The sequence below is a fragment of the Grampus griseus genome (assembly GCF_964374135.1).
Source record: "Grampus griseus genome assembly, chromosome: 9".
Taxonomy (NCBI): Eukaryota; Metazoa; Chordata; class Mammalia; order Artiodactyla; family Delphinidae; genus Grampus; species Grampus griseus.
Window position 1 is genome coordinate 96,646,483 of NC_139003.1, and position 27,370 is coordinate 96,673,852.

A 27,370-nucleotide genomic window follows, 5' to 3' on the forward strand; every position below is an offset into this window, starting at 1 on the left:
AAAACCCACAGTTGGCAGGTATTACAGCCCTTTATTCCCAGGTTCCATCACTTTAGGTACACAGCTCTATACCCAAGATAGGACCCTATGGCTACAGCCAGCACCCTACTCCAGGTTAATTGTGCCGTGACCCCAATTCCAAGACATCTCACACGTATCTTTGTGGTTCATGTTTCGAAGGTGAAACATGTCTTCTGCAACTGAGAAAGGATCCTGGGGGTCGGCATCTTTCTGTGGTTGCCTGTGCTTCCTTCCTCCCCCGGAATCTTCATCTTTACCCACACCTTTCGTGAGTAAACTGTGCGGTCTCGCGAGTCCTCCCAAGTATCCAACCCCATGTAATTGCTGCACCTGCACACAAGCTTTGGTTGGGGCTGTTGAGTCTCTCATTCAGGAGGTGTTTTTCAGTCTTGTATTCAAGGACGGAGTTGGGGTAAGAGCAGAAGCGGAATCCCTTTCCTCCCAGGAGGATTCTTAGAAATTTATGGATGTGTGTGGGGAAAGGATCCACCAAGGTCTCAGCCACACTCATTGCTGACCTGGCTTAGGGAAGCTGATGACCTCCACTGACACGCAGGAGTAAATTATAAGACAATTTGTTAATGTATGTCATTTGTGCGGACCAGAATATTCCCACCCACATGACCCATATGGGCACCAGAAGAAAGGGAGGTTCATAGGGGCCTGACTGTCACGCTATCAGGTAAGACAACCTGCATCTATTTAATGGGGTCAGTCCAGGGTACTGCCCTGCTGTAAGGGGGACGGCTTTGCCAAGAGGATCAGAGGAGTAAAGGTCTCCCACCTTGCCTGCGTCATGTCTGTGACTTCCCTTGTTCTAAGCTTCCGTGGCACCAGAACGCCCCACCGTAGCCACTCACACACACACACACACACCACACACCCTCTCCTTTCAGATAAGACAAGGTGGTCACAGCCAGGAGTCACCAGGGCTGGTGTTTCAGGCACCAACCACCTACACTGTGCACCTGCCCTGCCGCATATCAGCCGGTGGCCGAGCAATTTACCCCGTCTCCCCTCCGCCCCCCTCCCATCCCCTGTGGCTCAGTGCCTTCGTCAGCAAAATAGGTCACACGATTGTCATCAGGACCACAAAGTGCTTAGAAGCTCTCCAGGCACATAGCGGGTGCCACATCCATTTTGGCTGAAGTCATCTGCATCCCGCCGTGTCTTTTGAGGATGACCTGGCACATCTCTGAGACGTGGTGGATTGATTTTGCAGTTTGGTTTTGAGGGCAGCCTTACCTTATTTCAAGTTCTCGTGGGGCTGGTCTATAGCGACCTCCTTTGCTAGTTTTCAAGTCTGTTATTGAAAATGTTGTATTATGTTTCTATTTTTAATTTTTAATACTTACCTTGAATTATCTGGACATCGTTAATGTCTTCCCCTCCCCGGAGAACCTTTCTATGGATAACCTCCTGAAAGCAGTCACTGGCAGAAACCCTCCCGGGAAGTTGGGACACACGTAGTGAGAACTCACCCACTGGCCACCATTTCACGGTGACTCCCAGATCCTAAGACAGGGGCTGGTGCTTCTCTTTGTGTCTGTGACACTTCTAGTGGTGCTGACCTGGTGTCTCCCCTTCTGGTCTAGATGCCCCACATGGAGGACACTAATGTTTCAACATCACGAACACTAGGGATATTTCCACACTTCCTCATCCATCTGTTCATCCACTCGATAAACACGCGTTCCATGACTGCCGTGGGGCAGGATGGCAATGGGTGGGAAGACGGCAATAAGCAAAACAGGCCAACCTCTGCTCCGTGGATTTGACATTTTGATTGGGATAGCCAGACACCAAACAGGCTGAAAGATGCTGTGAAGAAAGACAAAGCGGCGTAGGCTGGCAAAGCACAGCAGATGACGTGGTATTTTATCTTAGTCTCCTCTTGTAGAGCGATATTGAACATGGGTGAAGGAAGTGAGAAGTGGTCCCAGCTTCCAGAGCAAATAGGAGATCAAAGTCTCCGTGGAAGAAGCCAGTCTGTCATGTTGGGAGGGTGGGAGGCTGGGGGTCGGGCATGTCCCTCCGGGAAAATGGAGAGCAGTGCCACCTGAGGGCAGGGGGGCTGCATCTGCATCTGGTTAGGCCCTTTAACAGACTTTGGGTTTGGGAGTGGCAAGATCTCACGTGTGTTTAGAAGAAGGAGGCTGGCTCCTGTGCAGAATTAAGAGGGGACAGGCAGAGGGAGGGGAGTTAAGAAGGCATCACGTTGTTTCAGCAGGTGCGCTGGGCCGTGAGATGTGGCATTGTGGGTGAAGTCTAGGTGCGCTGCGCTTGGCGTAAATAAATGTGGTACCAGGTTTCCATCTCCGCAGCCAGTTACAGAGGTCAGAGTTGAGGTGCCATTTATTGAGATGAGAATGGCTGGAGGCAGCAGGGGTGGGGGGCTGAAGTCCAAACCTGGTGGATGCTTACACTTGTGATGCGTCTTAGACTTCTGTGTGGAGACTGAGCAGGGGTGTCGAGTCTGAGAAACTTCAAGTGAATGGCGTGCACATGGAGTTGGCCTTGAAACTGCTGGTGTTCAAAGCCACTGGACTGCAGGAGGGTGGACACAGAGAGCAGGAGGTCTGAGGATAGCCCCAGGGCACTCGATTTCAGAGGTCAGTAGGTTAGGAAGAAAGTGAGACGTGAATAATGATGGTGCAGAGGGTGAGCACGGTGGTTTGGGCGGCACTGGGGCTAACGTGGTCATGGTCATCTTGGCGTCATGTCAAGGGAGCCATGATGGTGGTGCTGTGGGTGATAGGGCTGCTCTAGGCAATGGTCACAGTGCTTCTAGACTCTTCTGTTCCTGGTGTGGGATTGACACTCGAATTGATTCGTCATCTGGTAGCTGCTTTATTATTTATTTTATTATGTCCCCTAGCATGTGAAAAGCCCCTCAAATTGAGTTACACACAAGTCTTTCTGCCAGCTCTCTAATCATCAATTATTCCACACTTGAATGAATTTTAAAATACATGCAATAAGGTGCAGTGGCTCGCTACCAGACACTGGGAGACAAGAATTACATTTTTGAGTCTGTTAATGTCAACTCTTAGGGTGGAACATTAGCTTTAATCTTGTCTCCAGATGCCAGATACCTTTCCTTCTACCCCACAGCACACTGCTAATTCTCAAAATTACATCTGTTAAAGCTGAGATGGTATCTATCACAGTTGCTTAGAATGATGAGGAGTTATCCTAATGAAAATAAATATCCTGCCAAGTGTGGTTTGCTCTCTTTGCCGTTTTTTTTTTTTTTTTTGTGGTACGCAGGCCTCTCACTGCTGTGGCCTCTCCCGTTGCGGAGCACAGGCTCCAGACGCGCAGGCTCAGCGGCCATGGCTCACGGGCCCAGCCGCTCCGCGGCATGTGGGATCCTCCCGGACCGGGGCACGAACCAGCGTCCCCTGCATCGGCAGGCGGACTCAACCACTGCGTCACCAGGGAAGCCCGGTTTACTCTCTTTGAATGCAGTGCTTGTTTTTTTCCCAATTTCACATCCACAGTAGGTACTGGCTGGTTCAGCAGTCCAACAATGTCCACCTTCTGCTTGGCTCTGTTCATCTGGAAGCTCTTTCCAGCAACACCTGTAGTAGCCTCAGTAACTCAAAGTCTGGTGTTGAAGTATACTTCTAAGAAGGATTCCAGAAGCCAAGTTCAGTGCCCAGGGTTTGTTTGTGGTGTTGGGGGAGCTGGCTGTCCTGCCTCCACTCCCCCATACTGAGCCCCACCTGCTGACCACAGGGGAACTTGCACTGTCCTGTCCCGTTAGTCCTTCCGGCCTTGGTCTCTGCTCTTCTTGCAGCCAGAGGTTTGCTATTTCACTCACCTCGCTCCTGGTGAAATTTCTGCAGAGCCTGGTGCCCCCGGGAGGGTCATGCCTCATCCGTCCCTGGACCCCACCGTGCGGGGAGCTGTTTGTTGGTGGGACCACTGCCTCTCCACACTGAGCCATGCGGGGACTGGTTTTGTGTCTTATTTACCTCCCTGCTTCCAGCATAAGGCTTGGTGTGAGGTCCACGTTCTTGAACTCATAAATGAATGAGGAATGAATGAAAAAGAAATATTCTGAGTTGAGATGGCACTGCCTATCCTGTCCAGGGAAGCCCTAACCCTGTGAAAGCCTCTGAGTCCATGATTCCTGCTCTGTCATGCTCCTGACCCTGGTCTCCATATGTATCAAACAGGGAGGACAGCCCAGCCTTCCCCATGCCTTCAGGATGCGTGGTGATGCATGCACGTCACCTGGTTCCTGGTAATCTGCTCCAATCTCAGAAGGACCAGCAGAGGAAGGCAGAGCCTTGACCGGATTTACGTGGGGTTGAGAGTATCAGGATTACGTGCAGCCTCAAAACTCCAGGGAGGATTGCTGGAGCTCTCACAGCAGTCCTCGGAGATGTGCTCCTGAGACAACAGAGGGCTCTATTTTGGTGGCAGGAACCTCAAGGTATCTTTTGAGTTGCTGGAGAACAGAAGTCACAGAGCCTCCTGGACGTGCTCATCTGAAGGCTATTTTCAGCAGAAGGAGAACAGAGCGTTGTTTGTAGCTGCTTTTAAGCCATGCCAGACAGTTTCCTGGACCTCTGACTTCCCTCAAGGACTATCATCTAGATGTATCTTTCCTTTTACTCCCAAGAGCCTTCCTGGGGGGTCAAGGAGGAGTCTGTGTTGTGGGTGAGACGTGGGTGGGTCGGAGGGCTTCCTGACGGCACAGCCAGTACTGGACAGAGGAATTGCAGGAGGGCTCCACCTTGCTGGCCAGCTCGGCGTACTCATTTGACCGGTGGAGACTTGGATGCCCCGAATAAGGAAGAGCCAGGTAACGGAAGGATCTCTCCCTTCCTCAGGAGTCTGGACATCTGCTCCTGCACAATGTGCTGCATGGCCATGGACTAGCCCCTTCCCCCCTGCCTGTTCAGAGTCCCTTGAGGGATTAGTATAGAAGGCAAGGACTCTCCTCTTTGGCACTGATCTCTGCAGACACAGGAAAGAGCCCCCGCCTCACAGCATCGCTTCTCCTTGAATCTGTGGTTGAATGATGTCAATGGGGAGAGTGGTTCTCACTGGGTCTTCGGTAGCTGAGACGCAGAAGCCAAGATGGAAACTGGAACATGTCCTCGGATGGGGCGATGACAAAAAAATCTGCTTTCTTTTTATCAAAGGTAGCATATCCATTGGTGTGTGGGCTTTTTATTTCTGAGGATGAATATCTCTCAGTTTATTTCAATAAGGGCACACTGAGTACAGGCTGTGGGTCAGGCACAGGGAGACAGGATGAGCAAGATGTAGCCTGTCCTGGAAAAGAGCTCTGGGCTCAGGTTTGGTCTGAGGGCTCCAAAGGGCCACCCCCTCCTGTAGCCCCAAAGCCAGGCCTCTGGCTGCTGTTGAGTGGGTATGTGACCTTACCCTGGTCAGTCAGATGTTTGAAAATGGAGTCAAAGCTGTGAAAGGAGCATCCTTGGCGGGCATGCATGGAACGGAAGGATGTGACTGCAGCCACTGTCAGGGAGGTAGGTGGTGGTGCCAGGGGCTCAGTGCCATTTGTACTGTCCACAGATCAGCATGTACAGGGGGCTTCCTGAGGGCTGTTCCGTCCGTGGTCCATGCTTCCGCTCTCCCTTTGCTCCTGTTCATATTCCAATCTGCTAAATAGCTTTTCGATGAATTCCTTTTACTATTGAATCAGTCGGAGTCCGTTTCTGCTGTTCATAATTAGAACCTCAACTCGCTTAGAACTGTCACTCATACAACTTCGTCTCAATTAAGCTCTCTTAAAGCTTTGATAAGAGCCACAGTTGTTCTGGGGGAAACTGGAAAAGTCTGCACACAATTCAGATGCAGGAACTGAGCAGGGGGCTGCGTCCCTCGTTGAGGGAGCATTCAGCTGGTTTCCATGGGTGGCAGTTAGACCCAGAAGAGTGGTCATCTTATAGGATGTTAGATGTGAAGCGGGAAGAGGAAGCCTTGGGGAATCCTGAAGGGTGGGCTCCTGAGCAGATGTGGGACACGTGTCTGGAGAACTCTCGAAGTCGTTGGGAACAATTTTGAAGAGAGCAAATATCTCCCAGTTAGGCCAGGGAAAGCTCATGCCATCATAATTTGATGATTAAAACGAGGCTTCATTTTGTGGTTATAGTACAGGCTCATGGGACCTTGCTTATACGGGTCAGACATTAAAATACAAAAGTTTATGCTTTTGGATAACAAAGGAGTTTTCTTATTGTTTATACTTATGATATTTCCCCAGACTTCTGTTTTCATTGGGGATATTTTTTGTAATATTTCCTAATCTGAATCCTTGTCTGGGGCAAGACTTCTAGAAGGTCTGAATGAACAGCTTGGCAAATCCTGTCTCCCACAAGGCCTACACAATACTGGACAAAATTGTCAAAAATAATCCCTTAAGGTTTCTGTCAAATTGGCCAAAGTCATACAGCAAGTTGAGAAGCATTAATTCAAGAAAGTCTACTGAAACTCGGTTTAAAAAATAGTGGGAGGGCTTCCCTGGTGGCACAGTGGTTGAGAGTCCGCCTGCCGATGCAGGGGACACGGGTTCGTGTCCTGGTCCGGGAAGATCCCACATGCCACGGAGCGGCTGGGCCCGTGAGCCATGGCCGCTGAGCCTGCGCGTCCGGAGCCTGTGCTCCACAAAGGGAGAGGCCACGACAGTGAGAGGCCCGCGTACCGCAAAAAAAAAAAAAAATCTCTGATTTAAAACTGATTTAAAAGACAATTACACAAAACAATAATTATAAAGTTGTTCTGTTGGCCTTATATGAATATGTAAATTTATGACAATAATAGCACAAAAGAGAAGACAAGGAATGGAAATAAACTGGAACAAGGAAATGAAACCAAAGCGTCATACGGACCCACAGGAAGAAATTAAGAGTAGTGGGAAGTTAATTTAAGAGGTTCTAAAATGCAATTTCTCCTTCTTCCTTAAAAACTTAAAAAATATAAGATTATTATAGTAACAATAATAATAATTATAATAACACTGTATTGTTAAGTTTATATCATATATAGACATGCTATAGATGACAATAATAGCATAAAATGGGGGAAGGGAATAAAGCAATGATGGAGAAAAGTTTCTATATTTTACTGGAATTAAGGTGCTATTAATATGAACTAAATTGTCGTAAATCAGGATACATGTTGAAATCCATGCAGCAATCATTAAGAAAAGAACTCAAACATTGTAGTAAAAAATTCACTAAAAGAATTAAAAGGCACTGTAGGAAAACATATTTAATACGAAAGGAAGTAATAAAGGAGAAAGAATAAAAAAGACATGAGATATATACAAAACAAATAGCAAATGGAATATGTAGATCCAATCATACCAATAATAACATTAAATGTGGATAGACACACCATGCAAAAGACAGAAACTGTCATAGTAGACAAGTTAATAAGAACCGATTATACGCTGTCTATAAGAGACATGTACTGACATTCAAGGACACAAACAGGTTAAAAATAAAAGTACGGAAAAAAGATATATCATGCAAAGAACAACGAGACAGTTGGAGTGGATGTAGAATTATCAGGCAAAATAGGTCTTGAGACAAAGGGTCATTTTATAATCACATAAGGGAAAATTCATCAGGAAGGCAGAATAGTTATAAATATATATGCACTTAACAACAAAACCCCAAAATATAATAAGTAAAACCCCACAGAATTCAAGAGAAAACAATACACAATTCAGCAATAAGATTTGGAGACTTCAGTACCCCTCTCTCAGTAATGGATAGAGCAACTAAACAGAAAATCAAGGATGCAGAAGATTCGTACAACACTCTTGACAAACTTGACCCAACCGACCTCTATAGAACACTTCCCCTAACCACAGGAGAACACACTTTCCTCTCAAGCACACATGGACTCTTCTTGAGGAAAGGCCATGTCTAGGCCATAAAACAATTGGGAAGCAGTTGCAGGACCAGCTGCTGCTTCATGCCAGTGAGGTAAATCAACAGACCACCGCCAACAAAGTGAGTGTGGAGGTCCCAAAACGTACAAAGATTCTGCAATTTTCCTTCTATACTACTCCTTGGGGTTTCTGAGCTCAGGGAAGACCTAGACCTTCCTTTAAAGGACCTCCAACTACTTAAATCAGATCCACCCATAATAATCTTCCTTTTGATTAAATGTCAATTGACTCTAATTACTTCCACAAGATCCCTTCACAGCAGCAATTACAATGTATTTGATTGAATAACGGAGAGAAGGTGCATGTATGCTACAAAATGGCATTTTCCTCCCTACGTCCTCCAATCACAAGGGACTATCCCTTGCAGTATGCTGTAGCCAGAAAGGTACTGGAAAGGGCATTCTAGGGAATGTAGTATAGGACGTAAGGCATTCAATTAATAACTAAAAATCTACCCACAAAGAAAAGCCTAGACCCGGATGGCTTCATTGTCGAATTCTACCAAACATTTAGACTATAAATACTGCGAATTTTTACAAACTCCTCCAGGAAATAGGAGAGGAGGGAATACTTCCCAACTCATTCTATGAGGCCAGTTATTACTCTGATACCAAAGCCAGACAGAGACATCACAAGAAAAGAAAACTCAGACCAACATCCCTTGGGAATATAGTTACAAAAATCCTCAAAAAATATTGGCAAACCAAATCAAGAAATGTATGAAAAGGATTATACACATGATCAAATGGAATTCATTCCAGGAATTCAAGGTTGATTTAACAGCTGAAAATCAATTAGTACAGAATACTAACAAGACAAAAACCATGATATAGACAGAAAAAGCATTTGACAAAATCCAACACCCATTTATGATACAAACTTTGGACTACCTAGGAATAGGAAAAAACTTCTTCAGCTAGATACAGGGCATTCATAAAAAACTAATAGCTAGTGTCATCTTTAAATGTGAAAGACTCTATATTTTCTTCCTAAGGTCAGAAAAAGGCAAGGACATCCAATCACACTACTTTTATTCAACATTGGAAGTTCTAGCTTGTGCATTAAGGCAAAAAAAGGAATAAAAGGCATTAAAATTGCAAAGGAAGAAGTAAAACCGTCTTTATTCACAGATGATATGATCTCAGATCTCAGATGATATGATCTCAGATCTCAGATCTCAGATGATATGATCTCAGATCTCAGAAATCCTAAGTAATCCATACACACACACAAACCGACATGAACTAAAAAACAACTTCAGCAAGATTGCAGGATATAAATCAATATACAACATTCAATTGTATTTCTGCATACTAGCAATAAACAATCTTAAATGAAATTAAGAAAACAATTCCATTTATAATAAATACTTAGGAATAAAATTTAAAAAGAAAGTATAAAACATGCACCAAAAATTATAAACACTGTTGAGAGAAATTAAGATCAAAATACATGAGGAGATGCTTAAGTTCATGAATTAGAATTGTTAAGCTATTGTTAAGATATTATAAGCAATATTGTTAAGATGACAGTTCTTCCCAAACTGACCTATAGTTTCCACACAAATCCTATGACATCCTAGCAGTTTTTCTTGCAGAAGCGAACAAGCAAATGCTCAGAATAGCCAGTCCTGAAAAAGAGAAACAAAATTGGAGGACCTATATATAGGTTTATATAGGAATATAAAAAGAACTCTTACAACTTAGTAAAAATAAAATAAATAGCGCAGCAAACGGGCAAAAATTTGAATAGCTGCTGAAAAGATGCTCAACATCATTAAGGAAATGAAAATATCAACCACGAGATCCAATTACATAACCACTAGTACGGCTAAAAAAAACAACAACAGATAATAACAAGTGTTATAATAACAAGTGACAAGGATGTGGAGAAAGTGAATGCCTCATACTTTTTTTTTTTAATGCAACAAATTTTATTTAGCATAGTCAGTCCCAACATTCAGCACAAAAAGAGTTTACAGAGGATAGAAAGTGCATTAATAAAAGCCAGTCTTTACCAAAAGAAAACAGAAAATATATTATTGATTCAAAATATTTTACACTTGAATGATAAACTGCAATAACTTATTCTGGGCACCTACTGATGTAAGAGGAAGGAAGAGAAGACAAGGATGCTTTAGAAGAGCTCAATCTCCAGCTGGTATCACAGGAGGCAGCAGAGGTCACTAAGACTGGCAGTGTATCTTGCTTCCTGCATTAATGCCCTCAGCTGGAACTGTTTGCAGGACAGAAGACATACATGCTTCAGGAAGACGTCCAGGTCTATTACTCCCCGCCTCAAGGCTTCTCCCAGGTGAAAGACAGTGTCTTCAATAGCATTTTCCTCTGCATACAGATTTAAGATCTGTTTGTATAGTGGGGCTGTGGGAATGATAACTTCATCAATATCATTGTTTTCAGATCGATTTTCCATTTTCTCCAGAGTAGAACTGAGTTCTACAACCTTCTTTCTCAAAAGTTCTATGTTTTTTATCAACCCCAGCTACTTCTTGATCTAAACAGGTAACCATCTCTTCCAGTTTCTGGGGACCTTTTTTCAGGTCTTCTTCTGTTCGTTTCGAGGCATTGAGCTCTGCCTGGGCACGATCCATTTCCTCCTTCATCCGCCATCTCAGTTTGTCACTGACTGCTGAGATGAGAGAGGCTCGGACAGTGTGTCCTCGCTGATTGTGCCATCCCTCCTGGGACCAACAATGGTCACAGGAGGCTGGGAAGGGTACTGGGAACCTGTGGTGGCAGGATGCTGACCGCCAGGTGGGTAAGGACGGCCTGGGTCACCACTGGGATTGGAAGGGTATCTGGATGGGTATGCGGAAATTCCACCTGGTGTGCCTGGCTCGTAGGAAGTATTTGGTGGCCCTGTTGCCTGGTATGGTGGATAGGATGCTGAGATAGTAGGATGAGAAAAGACTGGAGGTTCTTCTCCAAACACTACAATCGTGACTTGAATAAGCCCCGAGTCTGACTGTGAGTGTTTCCATTCGTGTAGATAAGGAAGATATATCTTCCCGTTAGCGTCCACATGCTTTCCTGTTTTAATAGTCATTGAACTAGTAGGCTTCACCAAACAGATAGGGGGATTATACGGGCATGTGTCCAGCAGCCAGTGGCATATTGGCTTATTTATATGTGTACCTCTATAGGGCACAGGAATTGTTCCCGTCAGCTTCATTAGCTCCCTGGAACTGCCATCATTAAAAACATACGAATCGGGCTTCCTTGGTGGTGCAGTGGTTGAGGGTTCGTGCCCCGGTCCGGGAGGATCCCACATGCCGCGGAGCGGCTGGGCCCGTGAGCCATGGCCGCTGAGCCTGCGCGTCCGGAGCCTGTGCTCCGCAACGGGAGCGGCCGCAACAGTGAGAGGCCCGCCTACCGCAAAAAAAAAAAAAAAAAAAAGAATCTTTGTGTCACCGATGTACTGCACAGTGAGCCTTCTTAAATGGCTGTTTGCCTGCAAAGGCTGTCTTCATGTCTCCTAGTTCCCACAGCACGACATCTCAGGAAGATCTCATGGCCTGAAGAATCTCTGTAAGTGATTAGGACTCACTCTCTGATGTGAAAATCCCATGGAGTCCACACCGAAACGTCAACCTGATATCCAGTCCGGAGTCCCCTCCCTCCACCCTGCCCTGAGATGTCCCCCGGCACCTGCTCTGGGGAAGGGGGCATGGTTTCCTCTGGCTGGCTTCCTGCAGGGCTCTAGGGTGCCTTTTCTTCCTGGCGTGTTGGGAGCATGGAAAAAGGAGGCAGGCAACTCTCTGTGACTGGTGGACTTGTCCAAGCCACTGGAGGAGGCTTCAACACGACTCCTCACCGGAACCGGGTGCCAATGAGGGAGCGGAGACAGGAGAAGTTTGCGTGTTGCTATGAGCACCAGGGTCAGACTGAGGCCCCTGGGGGCTTCCCCAAAGTGGCTATAGATGAGTCGGTCAGGGCATTCACTTTTTATTGGGGTTATTTCTTCAGACCGATATTATTTCAGGGAGGACAAATGCTTTTTGGCTAACTAGTCTGGAGCCCTGAACGTCTAACTGTGCCTAAGGCTCCTGGCACCATCATCTGCTGTGGGAGGCTTGCAGCCCACGTGGATACGCATGGAGCCCGGGGGCCAGCCAGAGTCACCAGGGCTGGCAGGAGAGACGGGTGCTCTGGGGTCCTGTGGAAAACCCACCCTCTCACCTCCCACAGTCAGATGGAGGTGAAGGTTGGTGTGTTTGTCTCCTTGTGGGTGTGACGGGAGGACAGAGCCCGTCGGGGACACCGGCTGTCCTGACTGGTGGGAGGGGTGCTGGGATGCATGTGGGGTCCGCGTGGGGAGGGGCTCCTGCTGGGTCCAGCACCATCTGGACAGGGGTCCTGGGATGCCCTTGGGGGCAGTCAGGGTCCACATTTAGCTGAGCGGAGTGGGGTGGGTGTGCCTGGGCCCCTGAAGCTGTCCGGGGTGGGAGGTTACTGGGGCTGCCCTGGGGTCAGCACAGACACCTCGAGGCTGTGTTCCTCGTCCTCTGTCTGAGGCCCGTGCCCCCACGGGAGGGGGTGGAGTTCACAGGCTAAAGAGGGAAAAGAAGAGTGCCAGTTTTTTGTTCTTTGGAACCGAGGGAGGCGGCTGGCTGGAAGTCTCCGTCCTGACACTGGAAAGACCGCCAGGCCTGGCCTGGTTTGGGCAAATGCGGGACCTCAGAGCCCTTCTGGCCTCGCTGCCTCCCACCTGCGTCTGGGGCCTCTTGCTCCTCAGCTCTCTGCTATGGCTGGTCCCGCTGCCTCCTGTTCACTGAAGGACTCCTGGAACACAGCCTCACTGCCCCAGCCACACCTAAGGCCAGGCTGCCCTGGGGGCGGCGGGGGAGGGGGAGCGGGACACGGGCCAGGCAGCATTATCCCCATTTCACAGATGGTGAAATGCCCAGGTGGAGCTGGGCTCTAGGCTTCCTCTCCTACCTTGGGGCCCCAGGGGCGAGGAGAGAAGCAGATGGAGTCGCACAAGCTCACTGGGGCCTCTGTGGATGAGTGGGGGGAGCCGGCAGGCCACGTCTGGCTGTGGTGATGCTTGTAACTAGCAGCTCTGTTATTGCCATCACTGTTGTTGTTGTTTTGAAAGATGGTCTGAGGGATCCCTCGTGACCAGGCCTGCAGCCCGCAGACCCTCTGGGGTAGGGCTGAGAGGGGCTGAAAGGCAAAGCTGTGAGAGCCTCTGGTCCGTCCTCCACGAAGCCCCATCACCCGCACAGAGCAGGGCTGCTGAGAAGCCTCCCCCGTGGATGGGATCTGAAGTGAATATGTTTTACTTTGAAAAAGCACAGACTATTTCCAGACCGGACATTCTGGCCTATTTGAAAAGTGTTTCAATTACTTTCTGGCTGTGAGAACACCCTGAGCAGTCTCTTGGGTTCTCCTGGATCCCAGAAACTGGCTTCCATCTTCATTATAAAACCCAAGCAACAGGGAAGACCCTGCACTTCCGCTACATAGGTGGAGAATGTCCCTTTAATCCATTTTTGTAGCAGCAAACATAGCTCTCCGGGTCCCCATGACTGGTGGCTTGGCCCTGGGCAGGCCTCAGCCACGCCACTCACCTGGGCCTCCTCTCAGTCAAGCAGCATCTGGGTCAGAGGAGCTGGCTCCGTGCCCGATGCTGCCCCCACTTGGGTTTACTGGAGACAATATTTAACTGAGGATGTCCAAGGTATGCACACATCATGGTAATGCAGGGATGCCCAAAACGGCTGTGTTGGGGGGAAGCCCAGAGATGTGGAGGATTCTTGTTTCACGTGTGGGTGGGAGAAAGGAGAGGAGCCTTGGAGCTGGAACGTGGACGAGCCAATATGAATGGAGGGGGCGCTGGGTGAAGAGGCAGAACCAGAAGCCATGGCCCCGCAGGTCCTCGGGCGAAGGCCATGAACTGGGTCTAGCCAGCTGGTCCTCATGGGAGGGCATGTGGTGTCTGGTGACCTCCGTTCCCTTCTGCTCACCAGCCACACCGGGCAAGATCTGCCCAGCAAATCAGCCAGGCGTGATGCTAGAGGCACCGGCTGCTTCAGACAGCAGGTGAGCGGCCCACCTGGCCTGGGTGCGGTTGAGACGCTAGCTCTGCCCTGCCCACTCCCGCGGCCTTCTCCTCATTCCACTTTCCCTCCGGCCAACGAGCCACCTTGTCCGCTGAATGTCAGGAAGTGGTGACCTCGTGCAAGCCTGTGGTTCCCTGTGTTGGTGCTTCACCCGCCCGCCCTGTGGGAAGCTTGCTTGGCTGGGGCTACGGGCTGGGTCGGTGTCGAGGGAGGGACCGCCCCCACTCTGTCCAAACCAGCTAGGCAAGCGAGCACTGCGGACCCTGCCTGCTCTGGACGAGCTCAGGGACCTACCCAGCCGGCTTCATCCCGCAGCCGCCAGGGCCCAGCTCCCATACCCAAAGAAGGAGGACATGGCTCCAGGCACAGACATCGCCAATGTTCCTTAAGTGGGCTCAATTGATCTTTTTTCACAAAACACTGGAAAATGTAAATAAGGTCACCTGATTTTAAACTGAGGCCATATGGCATTTAATGGCCCCCATCTCTCTCTCTCTCTCTCTCTCATACACACACACACACACACACACACACACACACACACACACGATGGCCATTTCCAACTACTATTACTAAAATGATGATTCATGGCTTGAGAAATATGAACATTTGAATCATAAGCAGTTTATGGTTTAAACACAGTCACTGTGGTACGTTTGGTACTCAGCCTCATCGGGGAAAACAAACGTAGCTGCACATTTCATTAGGGACAGCGTGTCTGGAAAAACAGAAGGTTGTCTGTGCCAGAAAATGCTTGTGGAGAAGGCCCTCTCTAACCGTCTCCTGTCTCACCCCTCACTTCACCCACGAGGAGCGAGGTAGCCGCAGCAGGACCCGGCTAACTCGAATGCCTGTGACAACGGCAGAGCGGTTAGTGCAACGAGCGCACTAGTGACCGGTGTTAAAACCCTCTCCCCACGTCGGAACAGAGGTGGGAATAAGGCTCAGGAAAGCTCCCCTAAGCCCTGCCCACGTGGCGGAGAGACCAGCCTACTCGGCAGGGGTGGGTGGGTGAGCCTTGCTCCCAAACCACGAGTGCCCAGAAGAGCTGGAATTGGCCGTCTGGAGAGTTAGGCCACTGCCTCTCCTTTCTGTCCACAGGACAGAACCTCCCACCTAAAAACAGGCCCAGTTGGGGGTGGTGGGGTGAGGGCTCTGCATGGGTGCATTTGCACTAAATCAGGGAAATAGCAGCTGCGTCTTGTGTGTCAGCCACATCTGCACCTCCAACATCTGGGTCACTGAGAGGGGCTCCTCCTGAAAGGACCCTGCCCACGACGGGAAGAGTCAAAGGCAAGGCCAGTGGATGGACCGCAAACCGCGTTATTGCCTGGCCTTCAGGGGAGAAGCACGTTTCTGGAGATGGCTGAGAAGCTTTATGTGTTTATTCTTTTTTAAAAAAATTTATTTATTTATTTTTGGCTGCATTGGTTCTTCGTTGCTGCGCGCGGGCTTTCTCTAGTTGCGGCGAGCGGGGGCTACTCTTTGTTGCAGTGCACGGGCGTCTCATTGCGGTGGCTTCTCTTTGTTGCGGACCACGAGCTCTAGGCGCCAGGGCTTCAGTAGTTGCGGCACACGGGCTTAGTTGCTTCGCGGCATGTGGCATCTTCCCAGACCGGGGATCGAACCTGTGTCCTCTGCATTGGCAGGCGGATTCTCAACCACTGCACCACCAGGGATGCCACACACGCTTTTTCTTTTTAAAATAACTTTCCTCTTTTTTCGTAATCATTTAAAGTTATCTCAAAGGAGAAGCTCCTGGGAACTGTATTCAATATCTTATAATAACCTATAATGGAAAAGAATCTGAAAAAGGATACCTATATGTAGAACTGAATCCCTTTTCCTGTACACCTGAAACTAACACAACATTGTAAGTCAACTATACTTCGATAAAAAAGAAGCTCCCTCATTAATTTTCATTTTAAAAAGTTTCCTCACAATCTCATTATTTATTTTCTCAGATAAATTTTAGAATCTATTGTTTAGTTCAAACAAAGGCCATTGGGATGAAATTGCATTAAATCTCTATACTGGTTTAGACAGAATGGGTATTTTGGGGGTAGTTTTCTCACCCAGACATATAACCCTATGACACAGGCTGCAGTGTTAAAACAGGGTATTTGGGGGGACCTTTGAGACTTTAATGAAGATTTGAAAGTGAGAGACATGTTTCATCACAGAAAGCAACACTTCTCTATTTTATTTTTAATAAAAATGGAATTTAAATTTCTTCATTCATGATGAGTTTTCAGCTTGTTCTTGCTCTTGTCATTTATTTAAAGCTTTTTTTAAAAAAAAGCATTTTTTTTTTTTTTTTTTTTTTTTTTGCGGTACGCGGGCCTCTCACTGCTGTGGCCTCTCCCGTTGCAGAGCACAGGCTCCGGACGCGCAGGCTCAGCGGCCATGGCTCATGGGCCCAGCCGCTCCGCGGCATGTGGGATCTTCCTGGAACGGGGCACAAACACGTGTCCTCTGCATCGGCAGGTGGGCTCTCAACCACTGCGCCACCAGGGAAGCCCCCAAAAAGCATTTTTGAATCTTCCATTTCTTAGAAGAAGGTGTCAGCTCCATTTTAGTTGCTTTTATGTTCTGTGGCGATTGGAAGACAGACAGTGAGATAGGATAGGGAAGGCGGCTATCAGGCTCTGCTTTTGGGTTAAAACCCCCAAATGCACCAGGGTGGGATCTGGGGGTGGAGACGTAGCTGCAGCCCTGGGAGGCGCACAGGATGTCATGGCGAGTCTGGGGGGTAAGTGCTCAGCACCTGGACAGCACGTGTGGCAGGACCAACTGGGAGGCTAGGACGTGTTGAAGAAATGCAGACGTGGGCACCACGTGTGTCTTCAAGGGGCAGCCGCGGTGAGGGGCATGTGATGGGACTTCTGCAGACTGAAAAGATAAAGCAGCATTGCCAGTTTCCATCTAAAGAGTAAAAGTCCTCCCATTGGAGGCGGAAGGTGGAGTGGGCACCCCTCCCACTGGGAACACAGGTGAAGAGGGCGTACTCTGCTCTCTGACCCGGTGGGGATGCTGGGACTCTGGGCTCTGTGGCCATGGGTCCTCTCGGCTCTGCACGGCTCGGCTGGTGGCTGCACCAGGACACCTGGCAGAAGTGGACAAATGCTGGTTACCCTCCCATCGCCTGCATCTGCTTCCCGCATCTGCTTCCCAGCCCCGCGAAGCCTCTGCCCGCCCCTCTCTCCCCTCCCTCCCCTCCAGCACCTTCTCTTCCATGGCTCTGGGGACACCCTGCTCCACTCTGCAGCTTGGGGCTCAGAATAGCTGCCGCTCCAGATGGCAGGTGCGTCTGGCTCGGCGTCCCTCCATCCTCTCCTCCAAACCTTCCTTCCTTCCCAGATCACCGAGTTGCAGCCTCGTGCAGGCAGCCAGCAGGCTGGGAGCTGTGCCACTTTGCTGGCCCTCCCTTCCCACCCGGGTCTCCTTCCTCAGCAAACCCAGCGCAGCTTAGCATCTCTGTCTCCCAGCCCTTCGTGCCGCAGCCAGAGGGGTTTCCTGGAACTCACCGTTGACCGTGTCCCTGTCAGTCCTCATTACTTTGTTTACTCTCTGCTCCTGATCGGGCTCTCTATCATTGTTTTTGCTCAGTGTGGGATGAGAGGAGATGAGGGTAGCCGTCTCCTGTTTAAAAATGATAAAAGATAAGACAAGAACAGGGTGGGAAGTTTTCCGGCAAACGTGCACGGGCGCGTGCCGGGCTACGTGCATTTCCAAGATTCTTTCACTATATCAAAATAGACACTGTTATCCCTGTCGCTTTTCAGAGGTCCAAAGCTCAGAGAATCTGAACACTGGCCTGGGACTAACTCAACGCTAGTGTTTGCATCTTTCTGATCTGAGTACAGGCCTGTTTCTGGAACAACAGAAACCGTACAGGGAAGAGACAGAAATAAGTTGAAAATAGAATGAGCAGGCGAAGCCATTTTGCTCTTAGCTAAGAAGTTCTAGAAGGATTCTGACCACACATTACTCAGCACGCGCCCGCCGGGGCGAGGCGCTGCCTCACACGAGACAAAGAACGGCGTGGTCCATATAAAGCAACCCCGTAAAAAGACCAGCACATACCAGCAAGGTCAGCTGAGCACACAGACGGATTCTTGTGAGGTTCCAGCAGCAGAGGCTGTGCATTCAGCTTGGCACACAAAATATTCAGGACTCACTAAATGCAAAGACATTGCTCAGTTTGCTTTTGATTTAGTATCCCTGGGGTGGAATCCTGTCTTGTTGATTCTTGCCTCCTTTGGTGTGATCTTCATTGGGTAAAATTGTCAAGAGGGTTAGAAAACAGGAAAAGGCCAGATAGATGCTTGTGACTGAGGGCAGACCTCTCACAGAACTGTGGGACTCCAGCGGGACCTGGGGCACGTGGCTGAGGAAGGGACAGCTCAGAAGGCCAGGTAGGGGCCGGTGATTGCCCAGCGCCGAGTCGGGACCACCACCCAGGATCGTGCTGTCCGAGAGCGGTTATCTTCCGCACTCAGCTACCTCCTGCACTTTCCTTAATAGTGTTGCTTAAATACAAGAAGGTCTGCATTTTTATGTGTAAATTACTTTGCTGAGTTGCTTGCAAACTCAGACTGCAGCTTACACGTTTGTCAGGCCTCACAGCACCTATCTGGGCGGGTAGATGTCCTCAGAGAATGCCTGCCAGTGTGATTTGGCCTAATTTTTGAAAATGTAAGCAGTGGAAGAAGCAGAATGTTGACGTTTCAGATCATTGTGATCATGGATGTGCAGAGATGGAAACGAGATATCGCCTAGTTAAACTCCCCTGTCTTATTTCTTAATTCTTTTCCAGACCGTTCTTTGGAGAATCGTGATTCTGAAGAGTGATCTGTTGTTCGTCCGTGGAACGGGCATAAATGTGTTTATTTCAAAAGTCGGGACCCGATGAGACAGCAGGTAGGATCATTCTGAAAGTGACCATGGACAGTACAAGTCTTTGCTGACTTGTAATCAGTATGCTAGATATACTGAAATGAGACAGAGGGAGAGAGTTCCAGAATTATCCATCCTTCCTTAAGCTCCTACTTACTGCTTCCACTCAGTCACTCCACTTTATCTGCCACGCCAGCCACGCAGCACTTAGCTGGGGACCCAACCTCTCTAAGCACAGCTGCAGGTTCGGGGGCCTGTGCAATTTGCTACAGTGATCCCAGAATGATGGGCATCTGACCCCGTCAAGTCCTTGCTGGAATACTACCTTCTCCACGTCACTGAGTGGCCCCTGAAATTGCACCCGTGCCCAGTAGCCCCACCCTACGCCTCCCGTCCTCACCCCTTGTTCTTTTCTCCTTAGTGCTTATGAAGCACCCTCAGGGCACTCTGTGAGTCACCTATGCGTTAAGTTTGGTACCTGCTGTCTGTTTACTCTGCTTGTGGGTTAGAAGTGACACATGGTAGGAGCTCAGTAAATACCTGTTGATAACCGTGTGAAGTCCTGCCAGGGAGGAAGGAGCGAAGCCGTGGCACCAGGAGAACCAACAGGACCCTGTGCTGTACCAGCCTCTCACTGAGTTATCTCCTGAATGCCTGCATCTGAGCTCTGAGGAGAGCCTGTGTTTCCTCTTGGCACCTCTGTTTTGTGGTGGACAAGGCAGATAGGTCTCTAGTGGTGACAGAGGAGGGTGGCCCGAGAAGGGACAGAGACATGAAGGAAGGAGAGGCAGGTGCTGCAAGACTCCGTATGGGTCCAAGGGGCACAGGGCTCACCCAAGGACAGCCTTCCCAGGAGAAGGTGCAGGAAGCGAGGTGTTCTGGAAGCTGTGCAGGCAGAGGCTGGGGGTGTCCAGAGCTGTGGTCACTGGCTAAGACCTCTTCTCTCCTGGGAGAGTCCAACCACACCATTTCCAGGCCCCCAGATGGTCCCCCACTCCTGTCTGACAGCCTCTCCAGGGGTGGATCGCAGTGAGCTGTGTGTTGCCAAGGTGTCTTGTCCGTGCTCATCTCAGGCCTGATTGTCGGGCAACAAGCTGGACGGCTTCTCCCTGACCCTCCCGCCTCTGTGCTGCTGGGCGAGCATCAGTGTCTCTCACCCCAGTCACTTCATCTATAAAATGGAGGATAATGCCTGTCCCACATGTGCCCTGGCTTCCAGTGAGGATCAGAGAGACTAATGGAAATGTTGTGGGTCAAACTGTGTCCCCCAAAGTCACAGGTTAAAGTCTAACCCCCAGGACCTCAGAATGGGACTCTTCAAAGGTCAGGTCTTTAAAAAGGTAATTAAGTTAAAATGGGGTCATTAAGGTGGGCCCTAATTGAATATGACAGGCATCCTCATAAGAAGAAAGGTCAGGACACAGACACGCACAGAGACACTCCGAGGAGGACACGGGGAGAGGACGGTCATCTACACACCGAGGAGAGAGGCTCCGGGAGAAAGCAGCCCTGCCGACACCTTTAGCTTAGACTTGCAGTGTACGGGACTGTAAGATGAGAAATGTCTGCTGTTTAAGCTGCCCGTTCTGTGGTCAATTAAAAGACTGACCAAGCAAGCAAGGCTCCTAGCCAAGACCCAAAGCTACCCCATGGTGGACAGAGGGCCACAAGGGCTCCTCCACCACAGTGACCAGCTCCACACCCAGCCAGGGAGGTCAGCGTTCCAGCTGTGCTTTGAATGCCCGACCACACCATGGGCCAAGATGGCCTATGTACAATTCCAGACACTATACACAGAGACTCCGGGCAGCCCCGCCCCCAGCATGGTGATACTCGCAGCCCCTACACTTGGACCCAAGATCAGTGCAACTCTTTCCAGCTCCTGAGGACTCCTGGGAAACCATGATGGTAGACGTCATTCTACAGGCACCCTCACGCTGCACGACTCCCTACCCCAGTCCCCACCACGCTGCCCATCTCTGTTCTCCTGCAGCTGCAGATGTGGTCGCCTCATCCCCGACCAAGGCGCCAGTCAATGCTCAAAGACTACAGGAGACATCGCCGTGGGATATCCTTAGAGCATTGACCTCGTCCCCCCATGGGGGGCCCAGCCCGGCTCCGCCACTTTCACTGAGGCATTCCCTGCGATGCTGGGCAAACTTGCTGCCCATCAGCTCCCGAGCTGGGCTGCATGCTCTCGGCATAGCTGCATGTGTCACCCAGCATGTGAGAAGCCACTGAAGCTTGGATGCTGTGGCCATCTGGGACCTTCACAGTCACGAATTCTGCTTCAGCGTACTTCTTCTGAGTCTGTGAGGGTCCTCCTGACACTCCCTGAGGAGACGCCCTGCAGTCCTGGCTGAGCGCAACGGCCTGCAGCGTGAGAGGGGCTTGTGGTGGAGGAAGGTCAGGGTTCCTACCAGCCTGGGCACCAGAGGTCACGGAGGGCCTGCTTGTCCCTCAAAAGCACCCCAGCACATTCCAGGGCCGTCCTCTTACTGGTCACATCGCTGTGCGTGCCAGGATTGAATGTCCTATAACCAAGCCCCCCCCACACGTAGTGGCTTCAAGTCGTGATAGTTTATTCTTTTTCAAGATCACTTGTCACAGTCAGCCCATCCCTGCACCCCCGTGGGCGCCACTCATGAACCCAGGCCCGAGACTGTCAGCGTTCAGCCTCACAGGGACAGTGATTGGCCAGCAATGGCCTCATGACCTGCTTGGGGCCAAAGAGCGTGAGGAGAAGTGAGGAAATTTCCTTGTTTCGAAGGGACAGCAGCAAAGATAGCCTGTGTGTCCCCTGCAGGACAAGGGCAGGGAGCCGGCCCTGCTGTGCTGCCAGCAGCCTTGCTGTGAACCAGCCTCAGGTGGAGCTCACCCCGGGGCCGCGGTGGTAAGTGACAGAGGTGGGCCCCCACTGGTCCCCCTGGGACCCCACACCTGTGATTTCTAGCCTGGGAGCCCGTCCCTGTCCTCAGGCTTTCCGCCCGTTGGGGCAGGTTGTGTAGTTTGCAGCTCTGCCACCCAGACAAGAGGCAGGGGGTTGAGATCACCCCTCTGGCCACCTTGGGGGCAGGACTGGAGCTAGGGAGGATGGGAGGCCACAGCCGGGAGTGGAGCCTGATGGTGGTGGTGCAGAGAGGGCAGGGGGCGGGGGTGGGCACGTGGGGCAGGCAGCGGTGGCATGCAGGGCTGAGAGCTCGATGGGGGTGTCTGAGAGCCAGGCTGGTGGAGGGACACGTCAGGAGGACAGGCGGTGGGGACGGGGAGAGCCGGGCCAGACACAAGGCACCCCAGAGAACAGCACACGTGGGAGTCGCGGCCCAGAGGTACCAGCAGGGCCCTCCCCCTCCCCCCAGCCAAGTGTCATGTGACCACTCGCTCTCATTTCACAGAGTCAGGTCCGGTCAACACCTGCCAGGCCTGGGAGCAGACGCTGCACTGCTGCGACAAAAAAAGAGAAGAAATCAAGGCATTGAGTCGTTCCCTCTTTTTCAGATTTTGGAGAAATTCGCAAAGTTAGGAACGTGTATTTCATGAAGGTTTGGTGATCGATGAATTCCCACCGTGCACCTCGTGCGTTTCTAGGCACCCGAGGAGCACGGGGGCGTCTCAGCGTGTGTCTCTGACGTTTAAAATATCTTTTGGCTCCGGTCTTTTTCTTTCTCTCCTCAGAGAACTTCCCACCGAGAAACAAGAGGTCGCTTCATTTCTGGTCATGCAAGCCACCAAAAAAGAAGGTGGCCCTCGGTATCGGATCAGGGACATCACGGGCAGGGAGCTAACACTTGTCCTATCACACGTGTCTGTAGGTGCTGACCTGGCCACCTGGCGGCACGTCGGAATGTGGCACCCTGTCCCTGAGTGCACATGCACGTGTACGCACATGCACCCATGTCATGTGCCAACGCACACATGAACTCACATGTGCACACACGCACACGTGAACACACACACAGATGCACACCACACCCTTCAGACTCCCCAGTGGCCCGTGTGCTGGGACCTTCGGCTGAGGGGCTGTGCCTATGACTTCTGGGGAAAGGGTGCTTTCCTGAATCATGCCGCCCACATCTCATCATGCTGATTTCTTTGACGCTCCATTTTAAACAAATTCTGAGATTTCAAAATGCATGCGGTCTTGACCTTTACAGAGACTCGGATGCAGAGGGCTCTCCAGCTCCTCAGAGGGTTGTATGAGGTACTCCCAGCATAGGGGCCGCAGCTCCTGCCTCTGGGGCCTGGGGCTTCCGCGTCTGCACCCTACGGGACTGTAGCTCCGCCCACTCAGCCCTGCACACACAGCCTCTTCCCCCCTCGCCCCCTGGAAGCCTCCTCCCTGCACGGCTTCACGCACGAGTGTGCACCCTGTGCCCGCTGCCCCTGCTGTTCCACAGACCCGGTCACATCGCTGCGTCTCAGGACCGGGCCACCCACTATCCGTGTGGTCAACAGGGAAAGCCGGTGATGGCCAAGATGGGGCTGTCCCAGGAGAGCAGGTGGAGGGGCAGCCGCTGAGGTGTCCCCAGAGCCCCTCCCTGGGGCTTGAGTTCAGCTGACCCCATTCTGCGCACATATCCTCCTTTATATCTGCTGGCAGAACAACGAATAAATGCAAACCACTTCCAACCCCTCCCCAGCAGATACCGGCCGTTAGTGTGTGACGGAGCAGGGACGGGTGCTCATGGTGTGGGCTGGAGCACGTGCACTCCAGGCAGGGACCCTGCGCAGGGCATGGTGCACGTGGCTGTGGTGTGGATCCTGGGGACGCGGGGGACGCCCTCACTGAGCATGGGGACGTGGGGGTCACCACGGGCTATGGGGGGGTCCACATGTGCTCTTCATCCAGGCCTCACCGCCGGGTGAGAAGGACATCACGACTGCATCCCAGAGGCAGAAAATTGAGGCCCGGCCCAGGCCACACAGGGAGAGACAGACGTGGGTCAAGTCCTGGTCACCTTCCTAAACTGGGTGCAGGCTGCTGGTCGTGACCTCCGTGCGTGCAGCTGGCACTGCCCTGGAGCCTGGAGACAGACCACATGACCCCCACCCCTTTCAGTCTCAGGGGCGGCTCTGGGCACCGGTGCCACCGGCTGCGGAGCGAGGCTGGGGGCTGGAGTGCTTCGAAAGGCCACGCTCAGGTGTCTTGTCTTCGTTGTTAATTTCTATAGCAACAAAGACAGCTCCAAAAAATTAAACATCGTAATCCAACCTAATCGGTGAAGCCATTCTATGGCTTCAGGAATCTTTTTAGTTTCTTGTTGTTTATTATTCCTGTAGGTCCTTAATTACCCTGAGCTGCTGACACCAGCTAAGAGAATCCCCAATAACATAATTAACCTCCCCTTTCCGTGGACGTGGTCAGGAACAGTCCAGATTTCCTAGCTAGATAATAAAATGAGTTTCCTTCGGGGCTAACCCCAAAGCAGGGAGGGTGGGGAACATTGGAGTGTGGACCTCGGCGTGCTGCTGACCTGCAGCCATCTCTTCTTTTATGGTGTGTGAGCTGCCCTCATGTCCCTTCCAGGTTCTCCTGGTTACGTCACCCATCCCTCCCCCCAGGGAGCTCGCCAGTATCCTGGATTTTGTCTTAATCGTTCCTTTCTATGCTGTACTGTTTATAGCCCGTATTTGAGTCCCTGGGCAGCATGTGTCTGCTTTTAACCTGCGATGGACAGTCTCTTGCTGTACTTCTTGGGAGGTTTGATTCTTTCACACATCTTATGCTTCTTGGACCCTCCAAGCTGATGTGATAGCAGCTGTTGGTTCGGTTCCCTGTGGGGGCAGTTATCCAGGCATGAAGATGGGCCACTGATCCCAGACTAAGACCTGAAGCCAGCGGCCCCCAACCCGCGGGGGACCATATGCATGAGAAACAACCTTGTCGAAGGCCATGGAGATTTTCTTTTATGGCTGCGTATCATAACTAGATGAAACTGACTGATTACATATCAAATAGCAGTTGAAAACAACAACAAAAAATCAAATCCAAGAGAACAACTCATGATTATCTTATAGGAGATAGGAGAAATTAGAGGAGAAGACATTTTCTGTTTGATGAAAAAAAGGAAAAAATATATAATAAATACTTAAGGTATTTATATTTAATGAATCCAAAGACTTGCCTATGTGATGTTTTTCAAAATCTGGAGTTTGAAAATTAATAAAAACTAACAAAAGTAAGTTAATTAAATGTTTCAATAATGATATTCAAGACAGCTGTTGAAATATATATTGATATACAAAAATCACACACAGTTTTATAAGGACTAGAACATGTTAAAAATAGTTATTCTGCAACAGAAGTGGAGAAAAGATGCGGCACCATGAACAATTTCATGTCAAAAGGAATTTTCTTCTGTTCGCGGGTATAAGTCACCGAGTGTCACGTTAATGAGGAAATTGGTGAACACTGGATAAAGGTTCCCAGGTCAAACTGTGCCATTATTTAGCTTGTAACAGATGCATCAGACAAAATACTGAACAAATCCTTTCTTTAGAAAATTAGAAACCGCAATGAGATACCACCTCACTCCATTAGAATGGCTGCTATCAAAAAACAGTGCACCGTTGGTAAAAATGTAAAATGGGGCAGTCACTGTGGAAAGCAGTGTAGCGGTTACTCAAAAAATTAAAAATAGAATTACCATATGATCCAGGGATCCCACTTCTGCGTCTATACCCCAAAGAACGGAAGCATAGTCTTGAAGAGTATTTTTAATACCCAAAGATGCAACAACCCAGGTGTCCATCAAAGAATAAATAGATAAATAAAATGTGGTCTATGTATACAATGCAGTATTATTCAACTATAAAAAGGAGGGAAATTCTGACATATGCTACAACGTGGATGAACCTTGAGGACGTTATGTTAAGTGAAATAAGCCGGTCACTAAAGGACAAATACTGTATGATTCCACTCATATGAGGTCGTTAGTTTAGTTAAATTCATAGAGACAGGAAGTAGAATGGCAGATGCCAGAGCCTGGGGGAGGAGGGATGGAGAATTAGTGTTCAGTGGGGACAGAGATTCAATTTGAGAAGATGCAAAAAGTTCTGGAGATGGATGGTGGTGATGGCTACACAGCGATGTGAATGTATTTAATACCACCAAACTGTATGTTTAAAAATGGTCAAGATGGTAAATTTTATATGTATTTTACCACAATTAAAAATTTAAAAAATTATTAGAGTGAACTGATTAAAAATTTGCACTCCAATTTACATGGCTTGGTAGGCACTTACGTAAAAGAATATTGTTTTATCTAAAGAATATAAGGGAACTTTGATTTTTATTTATGTATGAATAAAATGTACCATGCAAGTTGGTAAGCCTTTTGCCTGTCATCATACATGTACCACATTTACTGACCATGCGTTTTTCTGCGAGAAACCTGGCTTCCACAGCTTTCTTACATATGATTTCTGGTGCAGTATGTGTGTGAGTCTAGACCTGGGATGAAATGACTGTATTTTGAGACGTGTGCTTTTCCAGCTATATGAAGTCAGCACTTGGGGCTATAAATTTCCACTTCAGTAATATTTTTACTGCAGCCCACAGATTATCATAAGTGGTAATCTCATCAGCCTTCCGTTCTATTGTCTCATTTCCTTGATGATTTCTGCTTTTATCCATGAAGGCTTTAGCTGTGTGTGAGGTTTTATTTACAAATGTGTGGTGTTTTCCTCATTTTCTTTTTGCAGTTGGTTTCTAACGTAATTGAATTGTGGTCAAAGAAGGGGGCTTATCATTTGAAATTCATGGATTCTAGTAAGCGCTTAACAAGACGGTGTATTGTCTGAATGTTGGTTGCAGTGTTTTATAAACGTTCATTAGATCCAGTTATTCATTTTGTTGTTCAAATCTCCTACGTTCCTACTCACTTTTTGGCCTGCTTGATTGCCCTATTATTGAAAGAAGGGGTTTAAATCCCCCATTATGATAGTGAATTTGTCAAACGTTCCTAGTTTTCTGTCAATTTTTGCCTTGTACAATTTGAGGCTATTTTCTCAGGCACTTGCAAGCTTAGAGAGGTTATATCTTTTTGCTAACACGAACCTTTGATCAGAAACTAATTTGTCTGCTATTTAAATGGCTACATTAGCTTTTCTCTGGTGCACATTTTTTTCCCAGCCATCCATTGACTTAAGGACTATCTCTGCATCTGTAAGTTTTGGTCGTGTCTCTTTACAAAACCAACAACGGTTAGGCTGAATTAAAAAAGACAGTCTGATATTTCTGTCTTATAACTGCACAGCTTATCCGGTTACATTTATTCTGATTACTCCTCTATTTGAATATAACCTTATTATCATATTAGGTATGTTTTTTGGTCTGCTCTGTTTTCTATTTCCTTTTATACTGCCATCTTTTTCATTGATTTTCTTTTGTCTTCTTCCGATTCCAGTATTTTTTTAACTTCTTG

At 49.2% G+C, this 27,370-nt stretch overlaps 1 pseudogene across 1 annotated transcript; it reads right to left on the minus strand.

Annotated features, from left to right (window-relative positions):
- Positions 1-10,123: 10,123 nt before the first annotated feature.
- On the minus strand, positions 10,124-11,251 carry LOC309827183 (tumor susceptibility gene 101 protein-like; annotated as a pseudogene). Its single transcript has 2 exons — positions 11,116-11,251; positions 10,124-11,010 (listed from the first exon to the last, which is right to left on the minus strand). The product of its transcript is annotated as a tumor susceptibility gene 101 protein-like (transcript).
- Positions 11,252-27,370: the final 16,119 nt, after the last annotated feature.